Source organism: Gossypium hirsutum, chromosome D05 (assembly GCF_007990345.1).
Source record: "Gossypium hirsutum isolate 1008001.06 chromosome D05, Gossypium_hirsutum_v2.1, whole genome shotgun sequence".
Classification (NCBI taxonomy): domain Eukaryota; kingdom Viridiplantae; phylum Streptophyta; class Magnoliopsida; order Malvales; family Malvaceae; genus Gossypium; species Gossypium hirsutum.
Genome location: NC_053441.1, coordinates 32,788,614 through 32,806,217, shown reverse-complemented (window position 1 = coordinate 32,806,217; position 17,604 = coordinate 32,788,614). Strand labels below are relative to the sequence as shown.

Sequence of the window (17,604 nt, the reverse complement as noted above, 5' to 3'; positions counted from 1 at the left end):
TAAAGGTCATAACATACCATCTTAACCGTACATAAATACTATTACATACATATATACATACTTAGACTACAATTTATTAGCATTATAGATACCCCATCATCAAATGATCCAACATCTATTTTAAATCTAAGTACTACGACAATAGGTACCACGATGTTTGATTTTTGCTACAAATGCATTTTGTTATCATAGTCCACTCTTAGTATATAGAAGCCAATAACATAAGTTCCTCATGTACTATATTTCTTTTTTTTTATCATTTATAAGCACCCTCAATGTATCTACTTTAACTAACTGTGTTTCAAACATGCAACTACAATCTTTATACCTTAACCTTTATTAATTAATTTCATATTGGCAATGGAAATGTGTATTGCTACAATATACTCACGTGACCCAACATACAATTGGAGCTAATGATATGTTCTTGACCCAAAAGGGAATTAGAGATAACATTATGTTATTCATCCAATAGGGAATTAGAGAACGATCCTCAAACTAGCAAGGAATTAGAGGTAGCACTTTTTTCTCGACCCAATAGGGTGTTAGAGCACTATTCTTGACCTAATAGGGAATTAGAGGTAATAATGTGTTCTCGGCCTAACAAGGAATTAGAGAACTCTCATTGACCTAACAAGGAATTATGGGAGTTAGATGGAGTGCACAAGCACTAATTTACTTTAATATACGCTTAAAACTCTTCCGAGAATTGGAGCTAATGATTTGTACTTGAGCTTTTCGAGAATTAGAGTACTTTATACAATATCGCTTTTAGGGCATTCTCAATATTATTAACATGAATGCATATATCAATCATTCCCCATTCAATCATGTATATCATGAGTTCACAATATATATGTAACATCTCTCACTCGTCACCGTAATCGAATTAGGGTTATGAGAAGTTACAACAATTAATAAAACACAAGTAGAACACTTTAATTAAAAGATTTATTTTTGAAACAATCAACAACAATTTCATTTAATAAACATATCATTCAATCATATACGAAGCTTAATTCGAGCCTACAAGGCCTTAAAAATTATTAAGAAACAATCAAGGATTAAATCAAATCAAAATATGAAAACAAGGTAAAAACTGAAAACATGGGTCACACGGCTGTGTGAAAGAGACGAGCCCATGTGGTCTCAGACACAATCAGGTGACTTTTTCACATGCCCGTGTCCCCAGACCGTGTACAAATCAAAATAGGGTCACGCGACCATGTCGTCAAGCAATGTAACAAATTGAACCTGTGTGGAAAATCCTACACCTAAAAATTAATAAAACACATGGCTATGTAGGGTGGTTGTGTGTGGCACATAACCATGTCGGGTGGTCATGTGACAGACCGTGTGTCAAGCCGTGTGCAACCAAATGACTTCACATTCAAGCTAATTCATCAACCATTTCTTATGTACCACGTTAAACCATTTCTGATACGACCACGCCCCGAACAACTCCTAGGACCAACTCTTTAAGTGTCGTTTGCAAGTATTTGCGAGTTGAATTAGCTCAATTTCAGCTGGTTGAGTTCAATTCAGCTCAAACTTAGCTCAATAAACTCATTTTAGTTTTCTTTAGTTTTGTATTTTATTTTGCTGGAATAAATTTTAGTTAATTTAGTTTAAGTTAATTAACTAATTTAACTAGGTGTTAATTGTGTCTTTAAGTCATTTAATGTGTCTTATTATTTTCGGCATTAATAAGTTGAGTTAATTAATTTGTCTAAATTACTACAGCCATTTAAATTTCTTTTGAGCTAATTTAATTTGTCTTTGTTCTACAGCCATTTAAAATGTCTTAAGTCAAGACAACTTAATTGGGTTCATTTAAAATGTCATGACTGAAATTTAAGTGCAGATTTTTACATTCATTTGATGCTGAATTTAATTCATTTTAATTGCTGCAGGTACATTCATCTTTTGGACGGCAATGTGCGTGGATAAATTTAATTGTGAGCTGATTGTTGGTGCTTTCCAAGTAATTTTTCAGCCAAACTTTCCAACTCTCCAAGAATGAACATTCGGCTGCCCAAAGCTCTTTTAAAGGCTGTTCACACCAACCGAACATTCTTTTCACATTGGGGGCTGTTCATTTTCGTTTGTTCCCATTGCTTGATCATTCAAATTCTTTTGTTCACACCTTTTTGGCTATTGAAGCGTTTCAAGCAGCTCAATTAATATCAAGAATGTTCAGCTGAACCAAAGAGCCTAATTAAGTGATGTTCAAGCATTTGGATGCACCCAAATTAATGCTAATCAGCCCTCTAACGTTTTATTCATTGTTTCAGCTGATTTGTTGCCTCTAGAAGCTGTCCATTACCGTTCCCTATGGTTATGAAGTTTCAAGGAAGTTTCCTTAAAAATTCTGGAATTTTCAGATGTCTAATTAGCTCCCTAAAGAGTCTTTTTGGCTATCTCTTGTAAAGCCTATAAATATAGGCTTGTTTTTATCATGTAAAGGACTTTTTCCATTTTGATAATATATTGAAGATTTGTGAGATTTTCTTCTCTCAATTTCGTCCAAAGACTCGTTGGCTTATCTACTAGTTAGTGGCGTCAACCTTGCTCTTTGCAAAAATCGAACTTATCACTTTCAACCCAAAGTGTGGCGTTCATTTGATACCGAGGTTCCTATCTTTGATAGATAGTGGGTCGAGGTCCTTTTACATCCGTTTTCATCCACCTTAAAGACATATAAGATTCGGTCAACATTTTCCTTAGTGTTGGTTCATTCTTGTTTTTAAGCCTTTCTTTCCATTTCACATTAAACCGAAAATTCCATACCTTTAATATTTGTTTTCTTTCTTTCTTAGCCGAAATACCTTACCAACCATTTCCTTTTAACCTTAAATGAACCATAAACACCTTCATTGAACAAATATAACTCTTTGATTCAAGACGAATGAAACTTCATCGTTTGAACGATCGGGCAACAAACACGACTCGGAATCATCTACGAGGCTGGGGTCGTATCATTTGGTATCAGAGCTATTTAAAACGAGAAGAATGGACGTTCGAGAAGAGCCGGAGTAAGTAGAATCGTAAAAAAAATTTGAAAAAAAATGAATCGAAAAAAAAATAAAAAAAATGTATACGGTCTAGGTGCGGACGAAAAGAACGTGAAAGATCCATAAAAAAAAGAGTCTGGATACACTTCAACAAAAATTTTTCCAAAATCACATTCTACACTTTTTAATATCCCTCTTGGTGAAATTTCACGCTATTAAAATTTTTTTTTTATTGTTTCGATTCATTTCATTCTAGTCATTCTCGAACAAGATTTCTTTTCCATCCCATTCACTTACGCCACACTTAATAGCCAACAAATCATTTTTTCAGCCTACCCTACACCCTTTACATTTACTTTCCTTTGAAAAAAATTCTTTGAAACCGACCCTCTAAACTAAGGATTTAGCCTTACCAAGTCTTATACGAAATTACAAGAGAAGAAACGAGAGGAAAAAGGCACGAGTGTGTGAGCACATCTAGAGGAGGTAAAAACCAAAAAGAGTGTAAACACGAGTGTGAGTGTTGTTTATCTTTCTTTTCTGAGTGAACGTGAGCATTTGTGGTGAGGAACTTTTATTATGTCTCAAGATCCCGAGCAAAACATGGTGGGAAGACCTGAGAGGCAACCGATAAGAAATGTCGCACCGGGAGGAGGAGTTCCCCGATTTAAGCCAACAAGCCCTCTTAAGGGAATTTCAACGAATGCTTCGAACTGAACTTGAATCCATTAATGAGAGACTTGATCGTGTGGAAGGATGACCAACACGAGAAGGAACCCCTCAAGGACCGGGATAGGAGCGAGGGTGAGCAAGACCTTTTGAGGATGATCCTTACGAGCCAAGCGAGGTGGAAAGTGACCAAGCTTCGAATCAAGGTGAAAGACGACGGGGTCCAAGGCAACGAGGTCATAGGGAACAAGATAGAGTTGATGATGACTTAAAGAATATCAAGCTTTCTATTCCCCCATTCCAAGGGAAATCCGATCCAGAAGCCTATCTAGAATGGGAGAGAAAAATCGAGATGGTCTTCGAGTGTCACAACTACTCGAAGAGCAAAAATGTGAAATTGGCAGCAATAGAGTTCTCCGATTACGCAATGATATGGTGGGATCAACTTACCACAAGTCGAAGAAGGAACGGGGAGCGGCCAATCTCAACTTAGACCGAAATGAAGGCTGTAATGCGTAAGAGATTTATACCTTCTTACTATTATCGTGAACTTTATAAAAAATTGCAGAATCTTACGCAAGAAAATCGAAGTGTGGAGGACTATTTTAAAGAAATGGAGATTGCCATGATTCGTGCGAACGTGGATGAAGATCGTGAAGTAACCATGGCCCGATTTTTAGCTGGTCTTAATCGTGACATAGCTAACGTGGTGGAACTTCAACACTACGTCGAAGTTGTTGATATGGTGCATGTTGCCATCAAAGTCGAAAAACAATTGAAGAGAAAAGGAACTAGTCGAACCTTTCCTAGCACCAACAATTCTCAAAAATGGAACCAAGGCACGGGCAAAGAAGATCTATCAAATCGCGCGAAAGACCAAGTGGTGCTAGCAAAGTCTACCAAGCCCTTTGGCGAAACTAGTAAAGGCAAAGAAGTAGCTTTCCAAAAACCGATCAAGGGATATCAAATGTTTCAAATGTTTAGGGAGGGGGCACATTGCTAGCCAATGCCCTAATCGGAGCAATATGTTTGTGAGATCCAATGGTGACATTGAATCAGAAGGAGAAGAAGAAAAAAATGACAACGAGGCTAATGTTCTTATCAATGAAGATGAAGAGATAGAATACGCGGTGGAAGGAGAGATGCTCGTTGTTAAAAAGTGCTTAAGTGCACAAAGCACCGGGAGTGAAACCGCAACGTGAAAACTTGTTTCATTCTCGTTGTCACATTCAAGGTAAAGTTTGTAGTTTGGTGATTGATGGAGGTAGTTGTACAAATGTGGCAAGCACATTCATGGTAGAAAAACTTGCTTTACCGACCACCAAACACCCGAGGCCATACAAGCTGCAATGGCTTAATGAAGGTGTCGAGTTAAAGGTGAATAGACAAGCCCTAGTTGCGTTTTCAATCGAGAAGTATCATGATAAAATTTTATGTGACGTGGTACCCTTGCATGCAGGGCACTTATTACTTGGAAGACCGTGGCAGTTTGATCGAAGGGTCAAGCATGACGGGTTTGCCAACCAATACTCCTTCAAGTACCAAGGCTGAAATATTATTTTGGCACCTTTATTACCAAAGTAAGTGATGGAAGATCAACAAAGATTGAAAAAGTCTGTGGAAAAATTGAGAGAAACGAACAATGAAAAAGAAATTGAAAGAAATGAAAAAGAAAAAGAAAGTGAAAGTAAAAAAACAAAGAGTGAGAAAAATGTTTTGATTAACCATTGTCTTCATGTTTCTTCATCATTTTAGGTTAACAAGAATAAGGAGTTTCGATTACAATATATTTCCAAGGAGAGGAGGTTTGTGTTGAACGAAAAAGGTACAACCGATTCTTGTCTTTTTACTCCTACAGGTAAACAAGCAACGACTTTGGAAAATCTTAAGATGTCTATAATTTATTCGCATGTTGATGACAACTCTGTTGATGCTTTGGACTTTCACAAATATTTGTATTTTCAAGTACTTGATTATTCTTCTTTGATTAGCAATGATGAGTTCTTAAATGATTATCAGAATCTTGTTAATACAAATTGCGATGTTGATCAACAAGCAAGTAAAATCCTAGCCCCTCGTCATTTGCACCTTTTGAACCTGCAAGATGAAAATCTATATAAAATTTTCTTTCTGATTGATCATAATGAGAGGGCATTGAAACGGGTTATTGAGTCCGATTGTGTGCAAAATTATATGACTGATTATTATTGTAATCGATTGAGTTTACCTGGTTGTAATGTTGGCACACCGATACTGCTTGTCAATTTGGAGCATGCAAGTTGTGCTCAAATGAAACTAAGGGTTCATGAACGATTGAATGAGTTTTTTATGTCTTGTGAATACAATTTGAGTTTGAACCTTTTGCACTTTCTTTTGCTGAATAAGGGGAGTCCATTTGAGAAGGTTGCTTGGCACACATTTGTCAAAATCTTCAACCAAGGGGGCTGTGATGGTGGAAGATTTTTCGCGAGCAAATGGCCCGATTTGAGGACAAATCGCTCTAAAGAGGGAGGGGATGATACGACCACACCCCGAGCAACTCCTAGGACCAACTCTTTAAGTGTCGTTTGCAAGTATTTGCGAGTTGAATTAGCTCAATTTCAGCTGGTTGAGCTCAATTCAGCTCAAACTTAGCTCAATAAACTCATTTTAGTTTTCTTTAGTTTTGCATTTTATTTTGCTGGAATAAATTTTAGTTAATTTAGTTTAAGCTAATTAACTAATTTAACTAGGTGTTAATTGTGTCTTTAAGTCATTTAATGTGTCTTATTATTTTCGACATTAATAAGTTGAGTTAATTAATTTGTCTAAATTACTACAGCCATTTAAATTTCTTTTGAGCTAATTTAATTTGTCTTTGTTCTACAGCCATTTAAAATGTCTTAAGTCAAGACAACTTAATTGGGTTCATTTAAAATGTCATGACTGAAATTTAAGTGCAGATTTTTACATTCATTTGATGCTGAATTTAATTCATTTTAATTGCTGCAGGTACATTCATCTTTTGGACGGCAAGGTGCATGGATAAATTTAATTGTGAGCTGATTGTTGGTGCTTTCCAAGCAATTTTTCAGCCAAACTTTCCAACTCTCCAAGAATGAACATTCGGCTGCCCAAAGCTCTTTTAAAGGCTGTTCACACCAACCGAACATTCCTTTCACATTGGGGGCTGTTCATTTTCGTTTGTTCCCATTGCTTGATCATTCAAATTCTTTTGTTCACACCTTTTTGGCTATTGAAGTGTTTCAAGCAGCTCAATTAATATCAAGAATGTTCAGCTGAACCAAAGAGCCTAATTAAGTGATGTTCAAGCATTTGGATGCACCCAAATTAATGCTAATCAGCCCTCTAACGTTTTATTCATTGTTTCAGCTGATTTGTTGCCTCTAGAAGCTGTCCATTACCGTTCCCTATGGTTATGAAGCTTCAAGGAAGTTTCCTTAAAAATTCTGGAATTTTCAGATGTCTAATTAGCTCCCTAAAGAGTCTTTTTGGCTATCTCTTGTAAAGCCTATAAATAGAGGCTTGTTTTATCATGTAAAGGACTTTTGCCATTTTGATAATATATTGAAGATTTGTGAGATTTTCTTCTCTCAATTTCGTCCAAAGACTCGTTGGCTTATCTACTAGTTAGTGGCGTCAACCTTGCTCTTTGCAAAAATCGAACTTATCACTTTCAACCCAAAGTGTGGCTTTCATTTGATACCAAGGTTCCTATCTTTGATAGATAGTGGGTCGAGGTCCTTTTACATCCGTTTTTATCCACTTTAAAGACATATAAGATTCGGGTCAACATTTTCCTTAGTGTTGGTTCATTCTTGTTTTTAAGCCTTTCTTTCCATTTCACCTTAAACCGAAAATTCCATACCTTTAATATTTGTTTTCTTTCTTTCTTAGCCGAAATACCTTACCAACCATTTCCTTTTAACCTTAAATGAACCATAAACACCTTCATTGAACAAATATAACTCTTTGATTCAAGACGAACGAAACTTCATCGTTTGAATGATCGGGCAACAAACACGACTCGAAATCATCCACAAGGCGGGGGTCGTATCAATTTCCAACCACTTTCACCTATTCAAAACACATATGAACATACATAAAACATACCAAAACCACACAACCTAAGTGCCTCACTAATATACCCTCATTGACACTACATTTTATATATATCAACAAGTAGTATAACTAAAAAACATAACCATCCAGTAAATCTTTATTATAAAGCAAAAATAGCTAGATAATGTTATAGTAAGTTTGAGCCAAAGTGAATGGGAGGAAAAAAAACTTGGTCACTTTGTTTAAAATTATGCACTGAGAATTCTGGTGAAAACGAAATAAAAAATTGTTAACCGAGTCGAAAGTTATGTGAATTTCGGATCAAGAAACTATGAAAAATATACTTGTTTTTGGATGATCAAATTTGGTTGATTTTGGATGATCATGGATTGGTCAATTTGGATTGAATCGATTGTTATGTTGGAATATTGCTTCTTTTGAATAAATTGTTTTTATGTTTAAATCGATTGTCATGTTGGAATACTACTTCTTTTGAATAGATTATTATGGTATAACATTGTTTCTTTTTCTTTTGAATCGTTTGTTTATATATTTAAATTGATTATTACGTAAAATGTCTAATTTTAACTTGACCCCAATATTAACATTTTGACTCCGCCACAGACAATAAAGTTAATCCAAGCTAAAAAGCTCTACTTACTACCCAATGTAATGGAATTAAAGGTAGTTTTGGAACTTCTTTCCCTTTCAACTTACATGTGTTTTTATACATTATGGGATTTTTCTCAAAGAAAACAAAGGTTTACAAAGAATCATAAATAGCAGTAGCAGCAACATTTACTACTTTACACCGGAAATGACATCAAAATACTACATTACAAAGGTTTACATGTGTTATTCGACTACTAGTGTTCAAATATTTGTTATAAAGAAAAAGTAAAAGGTGATAAATATACTAAGTAAATAAATAAATATTAGTATTACAAAATTACTAAATGTAATTTGTTTTGTTTAGTCATTATTTGATGCATGAAGGATTTTTGTAACCACTATATGTTTTTCTAAATAATTAATACAATGGCTATATTATTACTATAATTTTTGTTTGAGTTAGTATCATATATCAATCAAATATCGATGTGGGTAGGATTAGATTCGAGGTTATTTTAATCTTTTTATTTTATTAAAAAACCAATATATAAATAGATAGATAGATTTGATTCCATGCTAATTAAATTGGAAAAACTTTAAATTTACCACTTAACTAAAGTTTTATTTTGATATATTTTATAAATTTTTATTTTAATATGCATAATTTATTATCTTCATCAGTTGTATATCTATATAATGTTGTTCATTAAGTTGGTATAACAAGTCAACTTGACTCTAACTTACAATTAATGGCAAATAATTGTAGTGCATTTAATATTGTTTATCTGATATATGCATGTGATTAAATTTTGTTTTACTCATAATTTAATCCATCTATTAAAATTTTAGTATCGTATATATTTTATGTGTTGTTATGATTAATTATTTCAAACCATAAATTTCATTATTTTTCATTAAATGATATTTTTAAACATGCGTTTATATTCTAAATTTATATTTCCATATACATATATGTATAATAAGATTTTTAATTTAGAATAATAATCCAATTGGTTATATAAAAAAATAGCAATTAAATCTTGTGTTACTAAGTATTAAATGATTTTATGTGTGTTGCAAACACGGCTAAACTATTAGGGGGCATTTGGTTGGGGAGAATAGGCATGCATTCCCCCTATTCTGCGGGCCCACCACCAAACGGGCGTTTGGTTGGCTGTAATGTTATTACAGCTCGAATCGGTTTCGCCTCTATTACCCCCATTGGCTGTAATAGCCATTACGCCCCTTCAGCGTTGATTAGGTATTCCGCCCGCGTTTCTTATTTTTTATTCCATTTTCTACCCTCATCAAGCTTCTGATTCTCCTACGTTTCCCTTCCAGAGGTTAATTTTTTTCCTTCCATCGGTTCTGCCATCGGTTCTTCTCGTTCGTTTCTTTTATCTTCTTCATTTTATCAAGAACGAAAAACTGATTTCCAGAGGTAATGTATTTTCACTCTTTGCTTAAAATCAATTTCCCTTTTCTTTCTACTCCTAACTCTACAGCAGCCTGACAGATCGTTACCATCATTCTTTTAGCAGTTCGCACTCTTCCCCTGTTTATTTTACAGGTTAGTTTTCCTTTTGCTCAAATCTGCAATATTTGTTTTTGTTCTCCTAAATATTAATTCTTTTCTTATGATTTCCATTGGGCTTTTCTTTGACTGTTTCTATTGCATGTTCGATTGAACAGATGAAAAGTTTTTCAATGTGGTTCTATACTTGTTTATTCTATTGTATGTTTGACTGATTCTATTGTTTTCCGAATGGCTTGTGATTTCAATATATAGATGAGTTCTTTTTATTTGCATTTCTTGAAATTTCCTAATGTTAACATGGAGTTCATGTTTTGGTTTTTGTATTAAGTTGATGTTTTCCATTTGTGTTTATGGATTATCTGTGTTGTTATTGTTATTGTCTTTTTTTCATAGTCAATATCGATCAAAATGCTTATTTAGTCAATTTCTTTTAGTCTAGAGATTTAATTGGATGAAAAAACATTGGGAGGGGTTTATTCATGCATTTTGAAATTAGTCCTGCATATTTCAAAGAAAACACATCGATGATTTACATGGGTATAGATTCATAGAAGTAGTAGAATTATATTTCCTAAAGTCTCTCCTAAAATTCCTGAAATCAAGCTTCTCACAACAACTCTAGCTCAGTCTTGCCCAATTCTCCTCCTCCTCCAGTCTCTGTCTTCAAGCTTCCGACAGATCAAACCAAATAGCATAATGTTAATTAAGGTAAAATTTGAAACTTAGTCATCAGATTTTGAGTTAGGGCTCGATTAATGTTATCTACTCTCTGCCTTTGCACTCACTCTGCTATATTTGATTTTCCGTTTTTGATCCTATTGCTTGTTACTCTCTTTGATCCAATTTTTTAAATGGTATCGATTTACAGACATAGTGGAATGCTATCGAAACTATTTTCTTTTTTACTATTATTAGCATCTGCGGTCCCTGATGTGAAATTTGTTAACATTGCTATTAAGTTCTTTAGCGGTGATGGACGATACAACTACAACCAATAGTGGCTGCCATTGCGCCTACTGAATCTGTTCACCTTGTTCTGTTTTTTATATCATGAATCTGCTCACCTTGCACCTAATGAATATGGAACTTGCCTTGTTTTTTATTTATTCACCATGAGCTATATTGTTCTCTTTATAATATTAAATATGTATGTGCGCGTGCACACATGCAAATACCTTTTGTATCTAAAGATATATGGATTACTTTTGCTATGCAGTTCCTTTTTCTATGCCATGCAGAATTTGAGGTTGATTAAAATTGCAATTCGCAGCTCTTAAACAAATAACTTTGTAAAGTGTTTGACTATGGCATGTTTGAGAAAATGATAGCATAGTTCAATTAAGAGGTCTTATTAGTCTCCCAAATGACTTCCTTGAGCTAGTTTGATAAGCATGAAAGTCATATTGTTTTTTGATGATTAATGTGTTGTTTTTTAAGGATAATTGAATTTCACAAACACTAGTAAACTGTTTTAATCGAGAATAGTCATATTGCTATATATCTACACTAGTAAATAGTAGTAAACTGTTTGATAAGCATGAAAGTCAAACTGTTAGCAGATGATTAATTGGGATTGATCAAGTTTTAATAGCTGATTTCTACTGAGAATATGCGCAACTACTGTTTTGACTAGCTTGTTTGTTTCATTTCTTGTTTGATTATTTGTTTAGGTGGTTGTAATAGTTAGTGCAAATCAATTTTGAGTGACTATTGTAATGGTTAGTGCAAAACAGTTTATTTTTATTATTTTTTATTTTAACTATTAATTTTCAATTATTATTCAAGATTTAATTTTCCAAGATTTTATTTTAACTAATTTTTATTAGTTAGTGCAAATGCATTTGTTTATTTTTGTAATTCAAGTACAGTTTGGATATTTTTTATTTTTTATTTTTCAATTTTTTAAATAATACATTTGTTAAAATAAAAATAATTAAATGCATAAAACTAATTAAATTATATATTTAATTAAAATAAATAAATTATATATTTTTTATTTTTAACATTCCAATTTATTAAAATGAAAATAATTAAATTATATATTAAATTATTAAATACCATTTAATAATTACAAAGTCTTCAGTTTTAATTAACAAAATATTGTTTTAATTAACTGTAATGAATATTAATAATAAATATGGAAACAACATAATTTCAAATAAATCTAAAATTACATTAAATTTTAATTTGATGTAGAATGTGATTTCAATTTTTTTTTGGTGCAATTGTATAAATATAAGTTTATTTTTAATTCAATATATAGATGAAATTTTAATTTTAGCTCAATTATACATATACCTACAATTAATTTTAGCTCAATTATACATATACATACAAATTTTAATTTTGAAGACGAAGAATTTATGCAAATTGCTCTAGACTATTTTCAAAATTTGTTCACCTCACAATGATAGTCTAATTCTATATAAGTTCTAGATGGGGTATCAAGCAAAGTAATTGAAGAAATGGATAACTAATCTTTGTTTACAAGAAATAGGTAGATATGTCAATAAAATACCGTTTGTTATTTAACACACTATATTTATCAAATTGCTATTTTTGAAAAAAAATATTAAATGTCAGACATCAATGAATCAAATCCACAAAAACCACATTCTTGCCTTTTCTTTTCTTTTCTTTCTTTATTGTTTGGGTGATTGATAAAGAAATGAATTTCAAGTTGCAAAGATAATTTTAAGTTCTATTTTTTGCTTCGTAAATATTCTAAATTTGTATTGTTCGTTTTTCTTTGATAGTGTGTTATTGCAACTTGAAATCTTTGGCTTGTTTGATTGCTTCCTCCACCCACAGTTGAGCGTCTTGTATTCACACAATCACTGTAAGTTCTTTGGCAATTAAATTATTTAATTTTATTTTACTATTATTGAAATTATGATTGGAGAAATGTGACCCTTTTACTACGATTTGAAGATATATAACACATTAATATCTTGCACAAAGTGTGAGGCGTAAAAGAATTGGTATTGCATTGACAATATGGTTGCAAATCTGTAGAATTGCGAGTTGGTTCTTACTTATATTGGGTGCCAGCCATAGCCTACATACTTATAGACCAAGGATTAGGTCCTATATTTTAGATTTTTATGCAAAACAGGATTATGTGAAAAGACTTATATATGCTAGTGACGAGACCTATATTGAACAGGTTAGGATGAATAGAATTGCCTTTTTTAAACTATGTGATATGTTACAAATGTTAGGGGGATTGAAGTTGTCAAGGAACATGCTTGTTGATGAGCAAGTGGCAATGTTTTTACATATCATTTCCCATCACCTTAAAAATCGAGTTATCAAGTATCACTTCAGTAGGTCCGGGGAAACTGTTAGCAGATCATTTCACAATGTTTTAAATGCTTTCATACATTTACAAGATGTGTTATTTAAAAAGGCAGAGCCAATTACAGCTAATTCTACAGACCCAAAAATGGAAATGGTTTAAGGTATTGGAGTGAGTTCTATATATAGTTTCTACATAATTTAGTTGATTTAGATTTAAATATAGTATCCTAACTCAAGGTTTTATACATGTGATATAGAATTGCTTAGGTGCTTTAGATGGAACCCACATCAAGATTAGGGTTCCAACAATTGATAAACCTAGATATCGAACGCGAAAAGGTGACATAGCAACAAATATGTTAGGTGTTTTTACACCTGATATGCAATTTGTATATGTTTTTCCTAGTTGGGAAGGTTCTGTTGCTGATGGATGGGTTCTTCAAGATGCCATTAGTAGGAGACATGGACTAAAAGTTCCTCATGGTCAAGTACAAAATTAGAGGACTTTGAATTGTTCTTTAAGATTAAACATTATTGGGGAATTAATCATTTAAAAAAAAATTTTTATAGGTTGTTATTATCTAGTTGATGCTGGATACACAAATTGTGAGGGATTTCTTGCACCTTTTAGAGGACAACGATATCATTTGAATGAGTGGCGTCAAGGTTATCAGCCAAATGTTCGATGAATGGCAAGCATCTAGAAATTAGTTAGGTTTAGGGACAAAATGCGTTTGAGTTAATTTGTTTATGTTATTTTATGTATCTAGTTTGTGAAACTTTGGTGGTGTTTGAATTATTTTTTGTATTGTTCTAAACTTGTTGAATTATAATTTAATTTCTTTTAATTCATCATGTGTTATAATTTTATAAAGTGTTGAGCTTTTGATTCATGATATTGAACTTAATTTTAATTTTATAAAGTGTTCACCTTTTGATTCATGATATTAAACTTAATTTTAATTTGTTTTTTTTTCTTAAGATAGTTATGTCATGTGTTTCAGAATCAAATGTTTCTTCCCAAACTTCTTGAGGAACCAAAAGGAAATGGGTTCCAAAAGAAGATGCAGCGTTGGTTTCCTGTATGGTGGACTTGCACAATGTTGGAACCTTTAATATTGATAAAGGGTTCAAAGCCGGTTATTTAAACGAGTTGGAAAAGATGTTAGAAAAAGCTCTACCCAATGCAATGTTGAAGGCTAGACCTAATATTGAATCGAGGATTAGGCTACTGAGAAGGGATTGGTCAATCGTGTATGACATGCTTAATGGCCAAAACAATAGCGGTTTTGGTTGGGATGAGTATTGGCAGCTCGTTGTTGCTGAAGATGCGGTTTGAAAATCATATTTAAATGTAAGAATTATTTCAAGTCTTTATTATCTTATTTTGACCAAACTTATAACTAATATGAATTCCTCATTTTTATAGAGTCATAAAGAAGTCGATTAATTCAGACATCGTAGTTTCCCTTACTACGACTAACTTACTGCCATTTACGTAAAAGATCGAGTGACTGGGAAAGATGCTCAAACAGCCACTGATGTTATTGAAGAAATAAATGTTGAGGATGTACCTACTACAGATTAATGAAGAAAGAAACGAATTCTATGACTGCGAAGCTGATCCCTCTTTGGATGACATGGATGTTTCTGCTACAGAACCGCAACCAGATAGAAACCAAAGGGGTTCCACATCTTCAAAGAAGAAAAAAAAGAATTCTGATGCAAGTGATCATATTTCTTCTTCATTTCATGATGTTGCCATTTTATTGGCAGAAAAAATACGGGCCATTGGCGAACAAATCAGTAGGAGTATTGCCTCCGATGTGGTAGTTCAACAAAAGTTAGAAGAATTCCAGATCATCCAAGAAAAAACTATAAATTTATATCCAACCTTATGTGAAATAGAAGGTTTAACTGTGGATGAGCACTATCGAGCATTGAGCAAAATTCCAGATCATCCAACACAAATGCTCATTTTCTTTAGTTTACCTTCTGATGTGCGGTTGGAATGGATCAGAAGATTTCTTGCTGACCATTAAAAATCATGGTTCTGTTGATTTTTATTTTGGTAACTTTTTCTGTTTGTAATATTTGGGATGATATGTCATTATAATGTTCTAACTTTTTGATGTTGTAAAACTGTATAACATATGGATTATTACATAGAATTTCATGAATTTCATGTAACCTTTTGTTAATATATGAATATTATATTTATGCAAAATATAATTCTCAAGTTATTTATTACTTCTAATTTTTTTATTGTAGAATTAATTAAATTATTTGTTTCACTAATGATATTTTAACACATTAAATATGTATTGCGATTTAAAAATAATAAAGTAGATTATATATTATTTTTATATTATTATATATTATGATTTTAGTAAACTCATATAAGAATATTTAATATTAAGAATTTTATTAAATTATATATTTTTATTAAATTATATTTAATAATAATTATTTTAGGTTATGTTTTATAGTATTATATATTATGATTTTAGTAAATTCATATAAGAATATTTAATATTAAGAATTTTATTAAATTATATTTAATAATAATTATTTTAAATTATATTTTATAGTATTATATATTATGATTTTAGTAAATTCATATAAGAATATTTAATATTAAGAATTTTATAAATTAATATATTTTTATTAAATTATATTTGATAATAATTATTTTAAATTATATTTTATAGTATTATATATTATGATTTTAGTAAATTCATATAAGAATATTTAATATTAAGAATTTTATAAATTATATATTTTTATTAAATTATATTTGATAATAATTATTTTAAATTATATTTTATAGTATTATATATTATGATTTTAGTAAATTCATATAAGAATATTTAATATTAAGAATTTTATAAATTATATATTTTTATTAAATTATATTTAATAATAATTATTTTAAATTATATTTTATAGTATTATATATTATGATTTAGTAAATTCATATAAGAATATTTAATATTAAGAATTTTATTAAATTATATATTTTTATTAAATTATATTTAATAATAATTATGTTAAAATATGATTAAATTATTTATTATTTATATTAATAATCTTATTAAAATTTAATAACAATAAAAATAATTATTTACCTAAAAAAATTCTGCTAAGGGTATTCTAGTCATTTTAGTTTTTTTTCCTTTTACTATTACAACATCATTCCATTCAACCAAACACAAGAATACTATTACAGTTCTATTCTATTCCATTCCATTCCATTCCATTCAACAAAATAATTAAATTACTATTACACCTCTATTCTATTACAGCTCTATTCCATTACAGCGAACCAAACTTGCCCTTGAGTTCTATTTGATAATTGGAATCAGAATTAAAGCAACACATATTTTTAAAAACCTAAAATATTAATACCCATTTTCCCATTTAAAAAAAAGAGAGCTAATTATTAATTAATATAATATTATTCCAACAAAATAGGGAACTAAACATTTTACTAATGTCTCTTTTCCATCGTAAAAAGAAAAGTCCCGTTTGCAATTATTGAAACTAAACTCAAGTATTTGCAAGTTCAAGCCTTCCCCTTTCATCCCATCCAATCCTTCTACTGTTCCTTGTTTGCCTTCCCCTTTCATCTTTCCATCCAATCCTTCTACTGTTCCTTGTTTGCAATTTGCTTTGCACTTTCTTTCTTCTCTTTTGTATCCGAATCCTTCTTCTCTTGTGCTCAATAACTCTTCTTCTCCATTGTTTGCTTTTACTTCCCTTTCCATCTTCCTTTAAACCTTTCTTTACCAAAATCCCCAAAAGAAAAACATGGCTATGGTGGGTGAAGCTTTTCTCTCTGCTTCCATTGAGGTGCTGCTTGATAGGATTGTTTCTGCCGATGTTCTGAGGCTTATCGAAGGAAAGAAACTTGAAGCTGTGCTGCTGGACAAGCTCAAGCCAACCTTGATGTCGGTGAAAGCAGTTTTGGATGATGCTGAAAATAAGCAGATTGCCAACCCAAATGTCAAAAGTTGGACCGATGAGCTCAAAGATGCTGTTTATGATGCCGAGGACCTCCTGGACGAGATCTCTACTGAAGCTCTTCGGAACAAGATTGAATCAGAATATCAAACTACTCATATGAAGCAGGTTATTAGCTTTTTCTCTTCTTTGAATCCTTTCAAAGATGGGGCGCAGTCAAAGCTAGAGGAGATTCTTGGGAGACTAGACAACCTACTGAACCAAAAACAGATTCTGGGTCTGAAAGAAAACTCTGAAGGAGAAAAGGCATTTCAAAGAACGCCTGCAACTTCTTTGGTGGACGAGTCTGATGTTTGTGGTAGAGATGATGAAAAAGAAGAAATAATGAAGTTGTTGGATCCTTAAAATCTGCCTAAAAATCAGATAGATGTGATTCCCATTGTGGGT

At 31.8% G+C, this 17,604-nt stretch overlaps 1 long non-coding RNA gene across 1 annotated transcript; it reads left to right on the top strand.

The window, feature by feature from the left end:
* Positions 1-9,457: 9,457 nt before the first annotated feature.
* On the top strand, positions 9,458-14,043 carry LOC121217964 (uncharacterized). The gene is made up of 4 exons (XR_005914233.1): positions 9,458-9,798; positions 9,866-9,927; positions 12,651-12,733; positions 13,765-14,043. It is a non-coding gene; the product is annotated as an uncharacterized lncRNA (long non-coding RNA).
* Positions 14,044-17,604: the final 3,561 nt, after the last annotated feature.